A 21928-nucleotide genomic window follows, 5' to 3' on the forward strand; every position below is an offset into this window, starting at 1 on the left:
GGTTTTTGAAATAAAAAAAATGTTTTAAAAAGAAATTCACGACAAATTTTTCAATGTTTATAAACTCGTAAGTTAGAAACTATTCAAAAATCTATAAAAATTCTAATAAAGCCACCCAAGAGTCACGTCACTCGTATGCGTACCTCCCTATAACCGTAATTCATTTTGATACACGAAAGTCGAAAGTCACAACCTAAAGTCTCTCGTATGTGGCCTGTCTTCAATTCACGGACATTTGTGATTCCCTGGAAAATTACTTTGTATTGGCACTCACTTCTTGATTAATTTAAATTCATAATAAATTCTGGGTTATTCCAATATGTGACAGTTTATTTTTTTTTGTTAATCGTTTTATTTACTCTAGTCATCCTAATCATAATTTCTTTTAAAATAGTTTAAATAAATTTAAATTAAATCAATAACTTTATATACACCAATATTAAATTAAAATAAACAACACGATTCGAAGCCAATGGTTCCTTCGTCAGAATAAACGTACAATTAAAATTAACAAATATACCAGGTGCCCGGGGGTAAAATACGCTAACTTCAGTAGGCGATACATGATGGTAGAAGTAAAAAAGAAAACTTTTTTCTAAATTCCGATGTTTATTATTCCAAATGTTTTTCCACAGAAGAATATTTTAAATAAAAAAATTCAACTACTTAACCTAAAAACTACCTTAAAACCTTGGAATTTCGTAAAAAGTTGTTTGTTTTTTTACTTGTACAATCCTGTAGACTCACCCCCGAAGTTAGTGCACTTTACCCCCGGACACCCTGTATTATGTCAATTCTTATCGATAGTGGTATCCAGAAAACTATGTACATTATTTTAATTAAAATGATGCCACAGTAAATATTAATTATTGAAGAAGTAGTATAAAACAGTTTAATTTGAAAAGTTTAAATCTCTAAAAATGAACTTATTAAAGCCACTTTTCCATCTAAAGAAAATATCTTATATACATTAAAGAAAATTAAAAAAGTTAATTATACGAAGAAATTTATTTATCATTAAATAAATGCCAAACAGAATGCACATGATACCCAGCGCATATTAGATTTTGATTATTTTAAATATAAATGGCTTCAAGGTATTCCGACTTTACAATGAAAAATTTGAATTAACAATATTTGCGAAAGTCTTATATGGCACCCTTTCAAAATTTCTTATATGTCACAGCTACGTTTATCGGTTAAATAAAGTAAAATTTATAAACAACATGCGCACTGCTACTACTCGTGAGCATACCTTAAAATTTCAGAATGAAAATTTATTTAATCCTCGCAGGCAGTGCGAGATAACCCTGAGCGAGGGCTATGGGCGTCCCGGTGCTTCCCAGATAGCGTCGCGGCGCTCGCAATCGCACTGGGGTTGCGGCTTGTCCGTCGGAACCCGCTGCGAGCTGCCAGGCCGTATCGCGCGACTACAGTACTCGCCCGACCACCGAGCGACAAACATGCCGCGAGACGCTTTAACGTTCCGATCTCGGCTCGTCCTTTGAATTACGAAAACTCCCGTCACTACAACGAATAAACCCCGTAAACTTTATTAGTGACATAATAATTCTAGACACATATTAATATAATATGTTCTCTTCTGATTATTATTATCGATAAGGTTTTGTGTCGGGTGGTTTATCATACTATTACGGTGCAAAACTTTCCGCTTTTTACTTTTTTGAAGCTCGGTTCCGACGTGATATGACATTTATTAGAGGCGAAGTTTTTGAAAGTTGCTCGGAAGTTTCTTTTTTGACTAGACAAGGTGGCTGTTATGTATATCCCGTGTCGAGTTTAACGGTGGCGGTAATATTCAAGAGGATTTCTTCTTTTGTTTAGTAAGTCGAGTTTTTATATTATATTAAAATATTATTTCGATCAGTTTTATTTTGCATTTCATTGATTATTTTATCTGTACTTTTATGTTATTAAAATTATGGTTATATTATACATATTATGTTATTGAATTCTTGAAATTTTAAATCTTGTATCTTCATAAATACATTATTTTTTTGTTAATTGCCAATCTCAATTATTAGTTTAATTTTAAAGTTATTTAAAATAATTAATTAATCACTTTTTCTCATTCGTCATTTCTCAAATCAAATGTAGGGGACGAAGCAAAAGTAATTCGGAAGCAAAAAATAAACTCCTGATAAGGAATTTATTTGAAAACCGTACGATGAAAGGCGAATCATTACACACCTTTTTTCAAAACTAATATTACAAATTTATATTTTGCGAACACGCTTACCCCAGAATAGAGTAAAGTAAAGTTTAAAAAAAATCATCATAGAAAACCATTTAAAAATAAACGCATTACGTACATAACAATGAAATTTTTATAATATTTGATATATCTACATGGCCAAGCAAAATTCTATTTGATTTTTTGTACGAAATGCAAATGAAAATATATGTGAATTTATTGCAAAAACTGAACAAGATATTTGTCAAAGTGGCAGAGACGGTTTGCATAAAAATAATATCCATGGTACACTTCTTCAATACAAAAAAAATCTTTACTTAAACTGCTGTAGTACATTTATTCAACATTGTTGGAGATGTGGGAAATATTATTTTGTATGTATTTTAAATAGTGAAATGAAACAATGATATATTGCAAGGATGTCATTTCCTGAAACTTCAATAAGTTAACAAAATATCTGAGGTTATTTTTGTTACTATACTCGAAGACCGAAAGCAGTATGCGACGTTGGGAACGATTATTTCCAGGAACAAGGAGAACGTTTCCGGTACAATATGCGGGACGGAGAGCCAATAAAAACGGAATGAAATCCACTACAAAACAGTTTTATTTTCAAGTAATAATACGTAGGGGGTAGTTGTGCAAGTTCTGAACGAAGTTGGAAAGTCCTGAGCCATAAACAGGTGGTTGGAAAGCTTCCCAGCGTACGACTGTTTCAACTTTGAAAGGGGAATAAAAACTCTTTCTGATGTAATATCAGACGTAAAATAAGATTACCGGAAAACTTTGAGGAATGGGAGGTATTTCATTCATAAAATATGAGTTGCAGGTCACAGAATCCATTTAAGATGTTATTGTTTTACGTACATTAGATACATATAATCTTGAATCATTAATAGTTATGTTATTAATGTTTTATTTTCAATGATAAAATAATGTTTATAAGACAAAGTATTTTAAAGGACATCAAATTTTATTGGTCGCTTGAAATACCCATCTGTATTGAAAATACCTCCTGACTAAAGATAAATGCCGCCGACGGGAATAGAACCTGCACCCTTCTGATTGTCGGTCAGGAGCTCTAAACCACTAAGCTACGTGAGACTTATTCTCAACCCGCCAAATAATTTAATATGTAGTAGTATTTCATTAAAAAATTATTGCTTATTAGAATTTTCACGTGCAAAATAGTAGTTTAGAGCACCTGAACGGCAATTTCAGTCGAATAATTTGTAATAAATTATGTAAATTTATTGATGGATAGTTAGGGTCGACAAAATTGGGAAAGGGTTAGAACCTCGACTTGGGATGATGGTGTGTATTAAGTCGCAAACGAATGAACAAAAATTTAATTTTACATTAATAATAATTTTTGTATACTACAAACTAAATAGTTGTCTTTTTAAATATGCAAACAAATATGTAAACGAATTTCAAAACTACTGCAACCATTCAATTGTTCAATTTATCTTAATTTAGTTTAAGCCCGAGTTTCCCAAACTTTTTTTCCCCGTAGACCACTTGCCAAATATTTTTTTTCCGCAGACCCCCTGCCTGCCGAATATTGAATTTTCCTAAAACTATTAACGTCCCATGTGATTATCATTTATTTATTTAGTAAAAATATTCCCCTCCCTTGACTGTCTTACAACCGGGTGGCGGTATAGTTGCTCTGTCTTTACACTGTGCAGACAGGGGCGCCCTTGTGAAGTATTACACCAAATGAAAATGAAGCAGGATAAGCAACGGGAATTTCTTTCTGTAGCTGGCCCTACAAAACTGCCCCTTAAGTTCTTTGTCAGTGCTTATTCCGGTCAGTTCTTCTTGTCACATGATATCCGATTCTACAACGTTGCGTTTCTATAGTCAAAATGTCTTCAAACATAGTTTTCAAGTCTGTGTGAAGTGCATTTAAATGTTGAACGTCATTATTAACCTGGACGTTTTTTAAAAACAAGTTGGGGAACTAGAAAAATTCGCGGCTTCCAATGTGCAATGTTTTGCTTGAATATATTAATTCTGACGAGAAAAGGAACGTAGACTCTATTTATATACCTCAATTAACAACATTACGAAATACAAAAATAAAAATATGAAATAAGTAATTTCTCATATATTATATGTGTGTTAGGTCTATTGTGTCATTTACGAAACTCCTAAACGTTGACTTGAGGTAAATGGGGGTCCACTCGTATGTACCCCCATTTGAATCTCGTGGACCCCGAAATTTTTTTCTCGCTGACATAGACCCCCAGCATGCCGATATCGACCCCTGGGGGTCCATATGGACCACTTTGGGAACCTCTGGTTTAAGCTAACATTAATTTAATTATTGACAATAATATAAACTACTATCAACGGCAATAATAAAAAAAAATTAAGTCAAACAAAAAAGGCAATGGTCCCAACTGGGACTCGAACTCATGTCATCTACTCTTATCAGGTCAACACTCTACCAATTGAGCTACTGAGACTAATTGCAATGAAATTGTTGGCTGGGGTGGTGAATGAAAATTTTTTGCTTTCCATTAGAATTAATCCAAAAAATAATACATATTAATTTAAAATCAGCCATATGACTATAACAAACAATGTATTATTGGCTCACTAACTATCAATAGCAGGATGTACATACACTACCACGGCAAAACAATTTTATAATTATATTGGGATGAAATGGGTTAACCAATTCATTGTCTTCAATTCATTGGTGTTTAGAATCAATATTGTATCGCCTAGAAAAATAGCACATCTTTGACTAGGTAAAGATGTGAGTGATGAAATTTTTCACAATTCTTCAGGTTAAGTTTCTATTCTCGAGCTGCTTGGTAGGTGCCGATTTGTTACTCACTTCAGGCCAAGTCTTCTTTTTACGTTGTATTATGTGTATTGTCCGATATTGCGTCTTTGTTCATAAGAAACTGCAGAAAAGATAAAGAAACTAACGGGAGAAACCGCGTTTCGTTGATGATGATAAGAAAGAAAAATTTATCTTTTTGAAAATCGAATAGATAAGGTTTGTAGTATGACATCAAATTAAGCAAAGAAGATAAAAAATATTTGTGAACTCAAAAGAGACACCTACGTAATTTTCTCTACAAAAATCAGCTATCGTGATCTCCATCAGCTAGGATTGCAAAAAAGAAAACGCTCAAAAAAGTCTCGAGAATAATTCCTTGAGATGCACATTCCTGATATTTCTAAGAAAAATCTGCAGTTTCATCTTTGAAATAATTCTGCATTTCCTGGAAGCTGAAAGGAATAGTAATCAGTACGGCCAATATTTCCCCGGGACGAGTAAGTCTCGGATAAAAGTATTTAACTAGATCAACTGTAACATTATAAACATTATTTTGGTAAAATAACAAATTGGTTTTGTTATGTTTTTTATTATTATTTGCTGAATTTAAAAAATATATATATTTCAACCGGAACAAAGTATTATAAATTTGTGATAATCTATCGATCGAAGTCACTAACTGGATCGGCGTATACCATGGATTCTACCCTCCGAAGCAGATCGCTGCAACCTTCCGGTTTGCTCCGGTCGACTTCTGCCACTTTAATTCACTAAACCTTAAATCCATTCCCTGAAGCTGCAAAAAACTTGATAAAGCTTCTAAAGCTTTAACCTTATAATTTTCCAAAGCTCGTTTTATGGAAAATGGAGAGACAATTTTGTAATTTCTTTGAACAATATTTTTTTGACATAGGACATTAAACTAGTGCTAAAGATAATTTCTAATATTTATTAAATACGTAGATTTGTAAGTGTAAAATTGATTGATTTTTAGAACTCGTTAATCTTACGCAAGACGAAAACCAAATCAAAACATTTCACCACACAAATATTTGCATAAAACGAGGCCTAATCTCTTAATCCCTTGATCCGAAAATAATCTCCAAAAGAACATGAAGCGCCTCTTTGATGAACTTATTGTTTGAACACAGAGAGACAGTGATGTAAAACAAGACGACGATTCCCGAAGTTGTGAGATGGATGCACGATGGCCCAGATCTCCAAACCTCCAAACTTCCGCACAGAGATCTCGTCCATAGCGAAAGACAGTTTTCAACTACACAATGGAAAAGTGACAAACGACAAAATTGAAGTTTAGCGCGATTAGCATATTATTCAGAGGAAGTTAGGAGTTAGGAGGAAGACAGAGCGCGTGGCTATGGTTATTGCTGTGTGTAAAGCTCTGTTTAACATGCGGTTTAGGCCTTAACACAAATTAATAGAGGTTAATAAAATTATATTTACTTAATGAATAAAACGAAAATTAATGTTCCGTATTAGGAATGCTAAGAAGCGTAGCCTTCTTCGTGTACCTGTTCATATTATGATATTATATACAAAAAATTAAGATTTTAAAAAGTGTTAATATTTCCATTATATACCGTTTTCGATATGTACATTTTCATATTAATTCATTTTTATTTTCTTATTTTCAATAAAAATTCAAATTTTTTGTACGGATCGCTGAAAAATCAACAAATTACTTCTGTCTTTACATATAATTTGCTTTTTATCAGTAAGTTGTAGAAAAGATTGAATTGTTGATAAATATTGTCGTGAAAATAATTGTCACTAAATTTACAAACAAAATGATTAAATTGTGTTGTGTTTATTAAATTAAAAAATTATGCCAGCACACCGTGACTACTTTTTTGTTATTTTAAAAATTCTAGTATTATGAATGTTTTATAATAAAACTACTAAATAAATTATAAATTAATTATGGTGGTTTTTGCGTTAGTTATCTCGATTGAGTCATTAATTGAAACTACTGAAGTAAAGGTTAACGAAATAATACTATCAGTATGCAAATTATGCGTACACGTGCTGGGTATGTACGAATGTATAACTTCAATGCATTTAATGAACACCTACAATATTCTGTGAAGGTGCGAATAATTTCAATAATCAAAGACGTTGTACTATTGGTGGAAAATTATAATATTTAAGGATAAACTTTTTGGTTTTACGTTCCATAATTCATTTAGGGTATACCTAAAAGAATTCATAATCTGCTCTTTCACAGATGGCGCTAATTTAATTACCTAGGAAAAAAAACATTTTGTGAGTTATGCATTTAAATATTAAGATGAATTATTTCTTTTCGCCCGTAGTAATAATTTTGTCCGTATACAAAGTCAATTCTATCAGGAAACGCATACAAATATAATAATGTATCAGTGATTAAATCCAATTTTGTATTTGTATGCCTTTCCTTAAAGAATTTATTAATATTCTGTATGCGCGCAAAAAAAAAATTCATATAAAAATTTTAAAACTGATTTACTTATTTCAGCCAAAACTATTAAAATAACTATTACCACTGGACTATGACGGCCGGCATAGTCCAGTGGTAACGCATTGGACTGCCATTCCGAAGGTCGCGGGTTCGAACCCGGCGTGCGCAAATAAATTTTATTTGATTAATTTGTGTTATTTCATAATTAATTAATTAAAATAATATATAGTATATTTGCGGCACGTTCCAGAGTGGAAGATACTACCAGTATCGCCCTGATATAAGACAACCATTCAGAATTGAAACGTTGCTCCAAATGGCTTTAGCCGTGTTTAGTGACTAGATCTGAATAGCCAGGTACTTCCCCACCTTCCTCTTTCCCTTCCCCACTTACCTTCAGCCTCACAACATCCCCCAATTGGGGATGCCATAGTCTCACTGGCTCCAGACGGGAGCAGTTGGGACTCTTGTGAGGCATTCACTGTAAAAAAAAAAAAAAAAGCACAATCTATGAAAGAGCAGATTATGCATTCTCTTGAGTGCACCCGTAAGCTACGACATTGTTTGAAAATATGATTGGTACACCACTAAATAATATCATAAATGCCTTCATAGCATAGGAATAACTGATAAAGAAGAGATGATATTTTTATTTCCTCCGAAACATTTACTTTACTTACACGTTTATTGCAATGTCAATTGTTTAAATTCTGTGAAACAATTTGCTCTAAGTCAAACTATAAACGGATAAACATACAATTTATAAAACTACAATCCAATTTTTACAGGCATTAAAGTAATAATAAAAAAGACTTTATCCGACCATGTTAGTATCGTCTTTTTGTTTAAAAGTATTAATTTCTCTCTCAAACAGTTTCAAAACTGTCTCGAACTGCGAGACCGCTCATACTTGATGTTGGCTTAGTAATAATATTATTCCACGATATCCACTTGAATAATAAATATAAAATAATAGGAGACTTAGCACGGTGGCATTTGCATTGTATGGCTCGCTTTATAATTTCATCTCGGTATAACGCAATCAGAAATCACAAACCAGATAATCTCTTAATTGTCAGAAATATGCCGAACGAAATGCATGACCAATATAGAAATATTTTCTTAATTATTTTCAACATTTTGAGAGTAGAGTGCTGGGTGGTTAAATTTGGACGTGTCTGTGTTGGTCAACCTCCTTCCCATCCTCAGAGCGCGGGTTAAAAGTACTAACAAATCAGTGCCCCCTGGTCTCCCGGTCGCACCGGGATAGGAGTGCTCCTGGCTGGGGTGGTACAATCGTATCGTAATTATTTTGAACATTTTTATAAAAGTTTATGTTATGTACATTTTTATGAAAGCACTATGAAACAATACATAACAAAGGATACAATACGACAGAGGGAAACACAAATAATAATCATCAATATTACTATATAATTATATCATCTTCCAAAGAGGCTACATTTTATTATATTTTTTAATTTTTTTTATTGATTTATTTATTTACGGTTCAAGTTCCTTCAAATACAGAATAAAACATTTTTTACAAAAACAAAATACAAAATAATTATACAGTGTAAACATACTTGTACGATAACTACATTTACAACTAAAATTTACCATGATAAGGTTAACTAATAACTATCAAAACACATGTTTAAACATTTTTGTGAGTACTTATTATTGTTATTGCAATTAACATTTTCAGAGATCGCATGCCATAATGTACCAAATTTGTAGAGCTTAAAAACATGGAATAAACGGTAAAATCTGGATGGATTTATTGGTTGTAAACCGCAGTAAGCAGCTTCATATTAATATTTTGAGAAACGGTATTAATTACATAATATGCTATATGTATATAAATGACACCAATCGTTTGGAATCGTTCGGAAATTGAGTTTATAAACGAATTGGTAATGACGTTATTTTTGCAGAGAAAAATATATTTTAATGTGTGAATTCAGTTCATGTTTCAATTCAATGCATGTCTGTCAATAATGGAATTAATAATTTTTAAAAATGACATCAAAATCCAATCTTCTGTCGGACAGTTATGGTATGCTTAGGAATAAACATTTTTTTATAACATTTATTAAATTCGTTTTTTAAATAATTGAAGATACTAGTTTTGTACTAGTCATCACTATCAATCAATTATTATTATTCATTAGCATGTAGATTTTACTAGTATTTTAGAGTATGTGTGTCAGTAATAAAAGTCTGTAAATAATAGAAAATACTACAGGGTTTTCCAATAAGATTTGTTATTTTGATATTCAATCGTAAAAGATCAATGATTTCGTTGCTTGTGTGGCACGTAGCGCCGTCTTGTTGAAAGCAAACGTTGTACAAATCAATTCCATCTAATTCCGGCCATAAAAAATCATTAATCATCTCTCGATAGCGCAATCCATTCACCGTAACTGTTGCTCCAGTCTCATTTTCGAAAAAGTAAGGTCCAATGACTCCGCCGGACCATAAACCGCACCAAAAAGTCACACGTTGAAGATAGAAAGGCTTTTTAATAATAACTCTTGGGTTTTCCGAGCCCCAGATGCGAAAATTTTGCTTACTGACGAAGCCACCGAGGTGGAAATGGGCCTCATCACTCAATATGATTTGCATTTGATTCATTCAAGTGAATTTTAATATTTTCAATGCGTTGTTGAAGCGTGCATCGTTCCATTTTTATTGATGGCGTAGTTTCTACTTGTCAAATGTCAAAAAATGACAGCTTCAGAAGTAACATCTACCGAAATAGCGGGCTATTCAAAATAACACCTCTTATTGGAAAACCCTGTATTATGTTTGTACGCTGATTTTGTCGTTGTACGCTGATTTTACCTGATTTCTATATATATTTTCTTTCTAATTAAACATGTACATCCTGTTAATTAACTAATCATAATAAAAAAATCGAATATATGATTTGTTATATTGCTTTCAAATAAGTATTTAACCATTAATTATCGTGTGCAAGATTACTTAATCAAGATTAATTTATCTATAGTTAATTGTAATCAAGATTCCGGATATATTTAGTGATAGCCCTCACTTTTCAAAATATCTTGAATCTCTTGTTATAAATGAGACTTCACTTGGCTCAAATTTTATTGTCTCTTATTTTGTTATTGTTGTTTTACATATCTACCTACTAATTGTTTATTTTTACGTATTAATATATATTTTATTGCTATTTACCGTTATTGGAAGGTAGTTATTACTAACCCTTTGTTATTTTTTGTACGTTACCTGTTATTTTCATTAATAAAACAAAATAAAGAAATTCATGCAACGCAATAACATATTTAAGCTGAACACATTAAAATGGTTCCCACCTGGACACCGTGTGTTCAATTCCTTGGCAAGCTCCTCCAGTCATCCATCACGATATAACCAACATTTGAAGCAGACGAAAGACTTTAGTTGCGGCGAAGCACAGTGGGCTGAAAATTGCCTTTCATAGACATAGAGACTTGAATTTTCAAGTGTATTTTTTTTGGCTAGAAATGGATTCTGCTGATCATTACTATGCTATAAAATTTCGTACGAAGCAATTGCGTGTACAAATGAAGGAGTTGTGTGCTTTTAGGCTTGCAGTTTAAATAAAATATTGTAAACTAGACAAAGCATACTCATATGTAAAGCATTTACGCATTAAAATGAATCATTAACATAAAAAAGTTTTTTTTTCAACTTTGAGGATTTAAAAAAACAAAATCACAAGTTGCGCCATAATACAAAGTATGTCAAAAAATACAAATAAATAGTAGTATATCTGTGTGTATGGATATAATGGTCAACCTTATGATTCCAGAGATAGCCTGATTTTTAATATCATTGCCATACAAATTTTTCTTAAAAAAATGATGACTCCTTCATTTGTACACGCAATTGCTTCATACAAAATTTTATAGCATAATAATGATCAGCAGAATCCATTTCTAGCCAAAAAAAATACCCTTGTAAATTCAAGTCTCTATGTTTATGAAAGGCGATTTTCAGCCCACTGTGCACAGTCTTTTGGCTTGTAGTGTTAATAAAATATTGTAAACTAGACAAAGCATATTCATATGTAAAGCATTTAAGCATTAAAATGAATCATCAACATAAAAAAGTTTTTTTTTCAACTTAAGGATTTAAAAAAAAAAATAATCGCAAGTTGCGCCACAATACGAAGTATGTCAAAAAAATACAAATAAATAGTTGTATGTCTGTGTTTAATGATAGAATGGCCAACCTTATGATTCCAGAGATAGCCTCATTTTTAATGTCAGTGCCATACAAATTTTTTCTTAAAAAATGATAACTCCTTCATTTGTACACGCAATTGCTTCGTACGGAATTTTATAGCATAGTAATGATCAGCAGAATCCATTTCTAGCCAAAAAAAATACCCTTGAAAATTCAAGTCTCTTTGTCTATAAAAGGCGATTTTCAGCCCACTGTGCGACGCGACGGTTGGAATCTGTTACAAAATTTTAAAAAGTCTTCCTAGTGGCGCTTCGCTCGCGTGTGTCGCCCCAGCTAAAGTCTCTCGTTTGCGGACTGCCTTACTGTGATGGTAGTAGATTTTTTTTATGTTGTCAGGTTTTTAATCCTGGATTGTTTGTCTTTCCTTATATAATTTCTCATTTTATCCCTCTGTCTCAAATGTACATACAATATGATAGAATGAACTGATAACATAACAGTGACTTGTTTTGAAACATTTCGTTATTTAGAAATATATTCTCTTCTGCTGTTTTATCACAGGTTCTCTCTCCTGAATGATTATATGTCTTCTATTATGCTTTTTTATTAGCTACACACAGATGATCCTGAAGAAAAAAATCACTCACAGCCTACGTCATCTTTGGGGATGCTGTGTAGAAGGTAACGTTTTTGGGAAGGGAAGGAGAAGAAGTTCTGGGAAGGAAAAAGGTATGAGGGATGGGTGGGAGTCTGGGGTCATTCTTTCCAGAAGTGACGGACGTATGAGTCTCATTCTCACTGCGGTGCAAGGCGATGGGTCGAGAATCCAGCTGGAGAAGTCAAAAGGTCTTCCTCGACTAGTATATCCCGATCTGGCCAGCCATGCAGTAGGTGGGCAAATGCATATGCTGCCAAGACCATGACAAACCTTACACCATGAATCCGGGCACCCCTGCATCACTAAACGTAGCGTACTACTTGGTGTGACCTATGGCAAGAGTGTTTGTTTTCCAATAAATGGTCCCCGGGCATCTCTTTGAGTTTTTATAATGTTTGAATTATTTTCACTCACGTGCGAAAGCCCTATAAAAATCCAATAAATTAAATAAATAAATGAACCCCTTTATCGACACGAGCATTAAGATAAAAGGAAATAAATGATTTCTGTTTTCCAGAAAAAAATGTTTGTTGTTGATAGACATTACGTACATTTATGTAATAAAGCATTCCATGACATGGGAATATGCAGGGGGAATAATAGAGTACCAGGCATAACGCTAATAGAAATATATCTGACATCTACTACGTAATACAATTATTAATATACGCGCGTCTACTTTGTCGGTTACTCACTATGTCGTTACGTTCCATCTCAACTTGTTTGCATTGCTAATTATTTGATGTCTTGCGTAACTATTCGAGTCTATTAATTGTTAACGATATTATTTTTTTGTCTTTTACTTAATTATTTTAAAATATTTATTTATTATTTTCACAATTTTTCAATTTTCTTTGAAAATTTTCAGAAACAGCTCTCTTGAACAAAAAAATGTTTTTCAAATATTAAATATGAAAATAATGGATACGGTAGAGAAAAACAAGAAAAAGAGATAGTGTTATATTATTATTGAGAAAAATTATATTATTATTTCAATAATAGTTATTATTATTACAATAATAATAACTTTTTACAATAATTTTATTTGTACCAAGTGCTACTAGTTTGGAAATAAGATTAAATTGTCAAATCCTTTTTTTAAGTTAATAACTGATTGGCAAATATTCAACGCTTTTTTATACTAAGATTTATGTATTTCAGATGTCAAACATAAAATTTTGATCTTAGCCCACAAAAATAAGAAATTTATCTTAATGCTTTTATTAGACACTAATGATTTTTTCTCATTGATAAAATCACCCCCTAAAGTTTTGCGGTATGAGTGTGGAACACGGTGTGTATGATAATCACATTGTAAATTGAACATACGTTAAAACAATATATTTTTAATAATTATGTAGGTATATACGTAAATGCGCATACTACAACGAGAACAAATATAATATAAACAATAGGATACTATAAGAATATCGAAAACAGGAAAAATTAGTTGATTTATATGTTTACTTAAGAAAAAAATGCCTATTGTTTCGTTACTATATTCGTGAAATCTAATAAGTGACATAGTAGTTTTAAAAAAATACTGAAAACCTTTTAATATATTACAGATTAAGTTAGTGTTAATTTTCTCAATTAAATATATTCATTAAATTTGTAGAGGAATTCAAGTGTCACACATTGGTGAAACGTATATAAATGACTCGTTTTTATGGGTTTATCAGTCTATCCCTGTTATAAATGTAAAAGTTTGGTATCCTCTCCGTATCGTGGTATTTCTCCTTGAAACCGCTATTTGATATATTCAACACTTTTTTTTTTTTTTTTTAATTAAAAAGAAAGACAAACATTCCCGGGTTACGAATAACCTGAAAATATTTGAAAATCTCCTACTACCACCACAGAAAGCCGAAAAATGTTGCTTGTGTTGTGATGGAGGACTTAGCCAGCCGAGGAATTGAACACGCTACGCATGGGTGGGACCCAAGCGCGATGTCAACTCGGCCACCGACCGGTCACTACTTCGATATAAGCGCCCTTAGGGTGATATTTCACAAAAAAAGTCTCTTTATTAGTTGATTTTCCATCTTTGAAAAACTGATCAAAATAGTCCGATTTATAAAATAATGTCGAAGTGATATATTTGGGTATAATACAATCATAAAAATAACATAAATTATTATAAACTTAAAGTAGGAAACCCAATAGCAGACAAAATAAAGGAAATAGAGAAAACTGTGCGGCCTTTTTGTAAAAAAATTAAATTTGGAATTGAGTATAAAACACCCATCAATTTTTTTTAACATAAGGTAAAGCATCTTCTAATAATATATTTATTTATGTTTCATATTGTGATAGAGAGGCTTTTAAAAAAATCAATTTAAAAGATTTTAAAGGCATTTTTTGCGAGTTCATTTTAAAAATAGGAATTTTGAATATTGTAAAAGAACTTTGTAATTCAACATAAATCTGTCGTTTATAAATTAAATTTACTAATCAAACTGCTTTTTTAAATCAGTTTTATACTCACCATATTTGCTTAGTATTTTTAAATAAAGTCACCAACTCACAAATAATTGCCAAGTCGACTCTAAAGTCATTAAACATCTAAATAATAATGGCCTATATTTTACAATAGAAATAATTAATCTATCGGTATCATGTACTAACATATGTTACAATAGAAACACAGGCCATTTAGTAGATTTAGATTTTTATGGCCTTTATTTTTCTATAGAAATAATTTATTTATCGGTATCATGTACTAACATATCCGTAATAGATATTTTCTATATCTTGATTTAAAAAAAATCTACAGTTTGGTCGAGTATTTTGGCCTCACATCCAAATTTAAGTTTTGTATGAAAAATACCGCACAGCCGTTGCATCTTAACGTATTACATCAATATAAGAAGCTATTATAATTATTCAAAAAATCTTGTCTATAACTGACCAATGTTATTATGCCTAACTACCCGTAATTATTTAATTACTGGAAACTAACATGCGACAGTGAACACAACTAAAATGGGAAACCAACAGAAAATATTAGAAATTACCACCGTTGAAATAAGATTATGATTTAAAGATACCTATTATACTATTTCACGAGTATTAATTAATCATTTTTTTTATGTTGCTCGCCTCTAATTTAATTATAAAATATATAAAGAAATATTTCGGTACCCGGTCATTGGCGGAGTTGAAAATGTACGTATTTCTTAAAAAAAAGTAAGGAACTTCAAATAAATATTTAATTTGCAAAAAAATCATAATTATCTAACGTCAACATAATATTTATATACCAGACAACATTATAAACTTTCAAGATTATGGTTTAAAAATACCTATCCATCTAAAGATGTCAGAAAGGGTGAAACTGACCCGATCAAACATCTGAAAATGTATTTTTTTATTAAATAAACAATAGTTTTGAACAGTACCTCTATTTCACTTGGATGCAAAATTATTTATTTGAAACCATGACTGTAGTGGCAACACCATTTATTATTTATTTTTTTTACTATGTAATCGCACGAGAGACCCAACTGCTCCCAACCGTCTGGAGCCAGTGAGACTAAGGCATCCCCAATCGGGGTATGTTCCAGGCGCGGTCCGTCTATACGAGTAAAAAGATTTGGACTTTTAGCCGTTAACAGCAATACTGCAATTTAAATATTTTAATATTTCTACAGCGACCTTAATGTGATTTTTTTTACAAAAACACATTAAGGAACAAAGGGACATGGTGCATGTTATCATCCTGTTTCTGTGTAGTACGCATAACGAACGACATAAATACTGTAAAAGGTGTAAAACACCCTGAGGTGTGGAAGCGATCTGTAAACCATATCCAAGAATGCTAGAACGTTCGTTCTTTCCGCGCATGCTCACTGACACCCGCAAGCCAATATCTTCGTCAACTTTATACGATATTAATGACAGCATCCAACGTACAAAAACGGTCTTTAATACTCATATGTATAATGCACAGAATCATATACTCTATTACTAATCCATTAGATTGTATGCGTGCGCTACTTTGACAGTTTACTTTGAGCTTGGATCATTGGATAGTTCGCCAACGTGTTCTAAATGATAATAGTGAATTGTGTGGTTGTATAATTGAATCATTAATATTGAGAATATTATAATACTGGAAATATTGAGTTATGGAGCTTAATGGATTTATGGAGATAATTTTAGACAATAATTGAATCTTGTTCGAGGGCTAGAGTGTAGATGTGCATATTTGATATCAAGTACGTAGTAAGTACTAGTAAAAACATTTGATGTACAGCATCCCTTCTACAAAAAAGTCACCGACCGCCACTGGTATGTTCTAAGGCAGAAAGTGGAGAGGAAGGAAGAGAGATGGGAAAAAGGAAAGTGGGGAAGTACCAGGCTATTCAGATCTGGTCACAAAACACGATCAAAGCCATTTTAAGAAACGTTTCAAATCTGAATGGTGTTCTTACACCAGGGCGATACTGACAGTATTTTACACTTTGTAACGTGCCACAATTTCACTATATATTATTTTAAATTAGTAATATGTGAAATAACACAACGCACTCAAATAAAGTTTACTTGCGCACACCGGGATTTAAAACCGCCACCTCTAGCTTTCTAGTCGAGAGCTTTACTCCTCGACATAATTACGTCAAAATAACGAAAATATTGGTATCCACGATTTCTCTGAGCTTAATTTTATCATACAATATTTTTACATTTTTTTCGCCTGGCTGTCATTTCTCGCTAAAAACCATTATCAAACATTAACTCGGTCACACACAGTCAATCTGTTAATATGACTATTCCGTTCATAAATTTTATTCCGTAAACCGTTACATATTTGTTGCGAAATTTAACATGAAAACAATGTTTATTTTTAAATATTGTTGACTGGACACGTTTTTTTAGTATTTACCCATTTATAATGATTAAATATAGATATGTTATGAGAATAATAAAATTATTTATTGGACATATTTTTTTAGGTAACCACAATATTCTTTTATTATGAGAAGTTGTTACGCATAAATTCTCCACATTAACCACCTACACCATTTTATTAAATTCATTTTTAATATTATAACAGATTGAGAAGGAAATGAATTTAGGTTATAAGCTACAAAGGATGTTGGTACTTAAATAATTTATACAGTGCGGGGGTAGCGTAATCACGAAAAAATATTCAAAAAACTTACACAGCGGGTAATTCATAAATTCTCGATAAACTCAATTATAAAAATATGATAATCTAAAAGCTTTATAGACGGTATTCCCTTCCACGATACTACGGAGTGGTGTAGGTGTTTATTCTGATAACACCTTCGTCATTTTAGCTGAGAGCACGAGACGTGATTTTATCTCCATATTTTATGGTAGTTTGCTCCAAAGCTTATTGATAGATTATTATTAACTTTCTCTCTGATGGGCAGCTAATTTAACTCAATTTATTGTTACAGGACCTACAGAGATTTGTTTTTTATTTATGTATGTACGCTCAGGTGGAATTTACATAGATTTAAGTGAATGGTGATGAATAGTCCATTTCGAATGGTGAAGTACTATTTTGCAGAATGGAGACTTCGACTATAAAGTCTACAGTGTTGTCAAGAATGGATACGTGATGGAGCACATGACCAGTGAAGTAAAATTAATTTGTCAGTAACACACAGAGAAAAATTAAATACCTACTCACATCTTTAAAGAACGGTTAAAAAACGATGATGACTGGAAAAAAATTAAGAACTTAGTCGAGGTAAATGCTTTTTTAATTGTGCAGAAGACATTGATATAATTGAAATATTTGGTTAGCCGATTAACGATATTCGTACAAATTGCGTTATTAAATTTGAAAAAAAAAACAGCAGTATAATTCGTACTTATTCGCACCTAACCTAACCTAACCTAACCAAACCTAACACTTTTGCCTTAGGTTACCCCAAGTAGTTAGTAGTAGTTACGTTTGGTGATTTAGCAGCGGTTCCCGGGTTTGTTCAAGTCATGCCGGAGGATGCGTTTGCCCACCTACGCATGCTACTGGTTGAGGGAGACCTTTTGACCTTTCCAACTGGTCTCTCTCAACCCATGGTCTTGCACCGTAACGGGAGGGATGGATTCATACGTCCGTCACTCCTGGATACACTAACCCCTAGATTCCCACCAACCCTTCATACCTTTTTCCTTCCTCTCCTTTTTTCCATAAAAAAGATCCTCCACACAGAATTCTTAAAGATGACAGGGTTAATGTAAAAAAAAATATATATTTATACCGACGATCGGATAGTTTTTACGAGTGTTTAGATAAATATTATGACAAGGAGAAGAACTTATCTACCGCCACTGCTCCGCCCCTGCTCCGCCCCTGCCCCGCCCCTGCTCCGCCCCTGCCCCCTTCGTATATTCTTTTGTGAGATTTTTAAAGTTCCGCTAACAACGGACACGTTCTGTTTTAGTAATGAACTGCCCGGACGGATTACCATCGGCCATCCAATTTTATTATTCAGGAAAAATCTTTTTATCCCCCGAAAACAACACAAAGCCATCCCGGAATCCGCAATGTGTGTCCGCGATAAACGCCAAAAATGTATTTGTACACATTCGGACTAGTGATGGACAAGATCGAAACATTTGAATAATACAATTACTTTTCGATTAACCACATTCTTGAACGTGCGGTTACGATTAAATTTTATTTATCCACTGTGTTTTGTCGTATTTTAATTATATATAGTAGTCAATCAGTGAAAATGATATTATCAACTCTCAAATGAAAAATGTGAAACAAAGAAATGAGAAAAAAGTTTCAGTCGCTTCTAGGAATTGAACCAAGGGCCTCAGTCTACCACTGAGCTAATCCGACCATAGCCCTTCCGGCGTTATTAACTGTACCATACTCTGACTAAGAACTATCTGTGGTGACTACCGGCTGCGCCAATTTGTAATGTCAACTATGCCAATTTGTAATGATCTGCTGCACTAACTATTTGTGGAGGACTGGTTCCTATTTGTATATACTTACCCCCTCACTAATAAATGTGTTTTAAATTGTACAACAACTGATAAAGAACCATTTACCTTTATTTTTATTTTTGTTAAATTTATAACACGTTTATTAGTAACGCCCTTAGTGTATTCTTATGGCAGAGATTCAGTTGATCATCTTGTGTATTATAATAACAGGTTGGTTTAATAATACTATTGGAGTGTAGGTATATTATTTACACTTTTTCGTTGCCTCACCTTACCTTAGAATGAAGCTACTGGTAAAAAGATGAAACAAAAGACGACCTACCCATATATACTAGTCGTTATTATGTTGCTATCACTTTCATAAATTTAGACGTACGTTCATTCCACTAAGTAACAACATTATCTTAATTTTCTCAATGCATATTTTATTGGCTGATTGCAAGATTCTACCCGAATTTAGTTCCAATCTAGATTGTGTCTTCGATAAATACATCCATTTTTTTTAATATGGTACCTACGTCTATAAAATTTCTCACACTTTAACAACTCTCAATTATTAAATATTACCATTTTAAGTTATTCCACTATAAAAATCTTCAAAACAATATGGTATATATGCAGCACGCTCCAGAGTGGTAGGTACTTTCAGCATCGCACTTGTAAAGGACCACCGTTGCTTGAAATGAATTTGGTGATCCGATCTGAAAATTCAAGTACCTACTGAATATTCATATTCCCCCTCGCTACCTACAACCCTATGACAAATTTTTTTAATTTTTTTATTTATTTATTTATTTCATTCAAAAAAACAGTTACAATACCCCAAATGGTTGGGAGAAATTGGTACTCTTGTGCGGTATTCTCACATAATAATTTAAAAATATCTATTCAATTCTACCGGAATAAAGCCTGTTTTTTTGGTTTGCCGTTTCCTTTTATTTCATAAAAATGTTTTTTCTAAATAACATTTTGACGTGTTCCTCTTTCAAAATTATCATTTCGAACAGGTAATTAATTTCCATCTGTCAATTTTTTCTTTTTCAATCCACAAACATCCAATAGAAAACGCAATCTCTTGTCAGTAGTGTGCCGGTATAAACGTAATTAAAAACAAACAAGGATTCCTATGATCGCTCACAAAATTTTAATGAAATTGTTGTATTTACTCTAAAGCCATTGCAAATTTTAACTTTTTTGTCTCCATTCCAGTAAAGCGTAAAATGAGTCCAGTACTGATTACTTACCCATGTACATTGCTTTTTTTGCTTACTACCAATTTATAATTTGTACTATTATTAAAAGATTCCTTAAAGTCGGCTTTGCGTAAGATCACCATTTTTAAAGAGAAGGTCAACCGAAAGTGCGGTTCCAATGTAAAGTGATTTTAAAAGGCGAGCATTTCCAATATTTTATCTTTTTACTACTCTCATTTTCTCCTCCTTACAGCGTTTATGAAGGGGTCGCCAAAGTTTCTCTGATCCCCGAAGTAAAAATTACTATCAAAATAGTAGGTATATAAATGAAAAACACATTGTTAAAATTGTACCAAGAACTTGCCATATCGATGTTATTGGAAACAACAGAGAAGGGCATATGTTGTGCATGTCATAAATAAATAATAATGTATTATTACAAAGTAAAATAATTCAATATATCTTATAACTTACTTCAACCAGATATTTTTGACTGTTCTCAAAAGTGGTTGAAGTGGACTTTGGTGACGACACGTGGAAGAATTTTTGTTGTTGTTTGTTTTTGGAAAAAAAACACGGTCACCGTTGACCAAAATTTAGTCCAAATAATGACGGAAATCACTTGTTAAAGTAACTACTTTCCTAAACACACGATTTAACCAACAAAATAGTGACGCTCGTGTCGAAAGTTAAAAAAAAATATAATTTAAGTACACGGCCTCGATGGCCGCGGGAAAGGCTCTAGACTAAAATTTTATGTGATGAATTTGTGTGATGAACCCGCAACACGTTTTAGAGTGAAAGATACTCTCAGTATCGCCCTGATGTAAGACCACCATTAAGAATTGAAACCATGCTTGAAATAATTTTAGCCGTATTTTTTGACCAGACCTAAATACATAGTCTCACTGACTCCAGACGGTTGGGAGCAGTTGGGACTCTTGTGCGGTATTCACAAAAAAAATTATGACTGAAAAATATATACATTTTTGGTATTTCTGAAATTTTTTGCAGCCAATAAGAGTCGTGTAGTTATTATGAATTCGTTATAATTTACCAAAACATGATTTTTTAAACTATTATTATACGTAATACTGTACTGGAATTATATTGCTAACAATCTCAAATCCTTTCTTACACCTGACCCTTCAAGGTTCAGTGGGCATCCAAGCTTAGAAGAAAAATAAGGTACATTTCCCCATTGATTTTTGTTTGGGCGACAAGTGCGTAGGTAAATAATCGTTTCTGCCACCGCCTTCTTGATAGCGGGTGGGTAGGTGCTCTAAACCAATAGTGGATACTTGATAATATGTTTTACGTGCAATCAATTTATTCCAACCAATGATTAATAGTCCAGGTTATAAATGACCGGGCATTGCAAATGCTTAAAGCTATGTCAGTTATTGATTGGGTTGAGCCAGCTTAATCATCCTTGGATCCTTGGAGGCGTTATAAGAGATGGTCAGAG

General features: G+C 32.6%; 1 protein-coding gene across 1 annotated transcript in view; it reads left to right on the forward strand.

The window, feature by feature from the left end:
• Positions 1-1502: 1502 nt before the first annotated feature.
• LOC149425133 (lachesin-like) overlaps positions 1503-21928 on the forward strand; it is a 231663-nt gene continuing 211237 nt past the window's right edge. The window contains exon 1 of the mRNA XM_089650973.1: positions 1503-1844. The gene's annotated coding sequence lies outside the window, so the exon portion shown is untranslated. The remainder of the gene's footprint in view (positions 1845-21928) is intronic.

This window comes from Hesperophylax consimilis, chromosome 3 (assembly GCF_061612785.1).
Source record: "Hesperophylax consimilis isolate HC1 chromosome 3, BYU_Hcon_1.0, whole genome shotgun sequence".
NCBI lineage: Eukaryota > Metazoa > Arthropoda > Insecta > Trichoptera > Limnephilidae > Hesperophylax > Hesperophylax consimilis.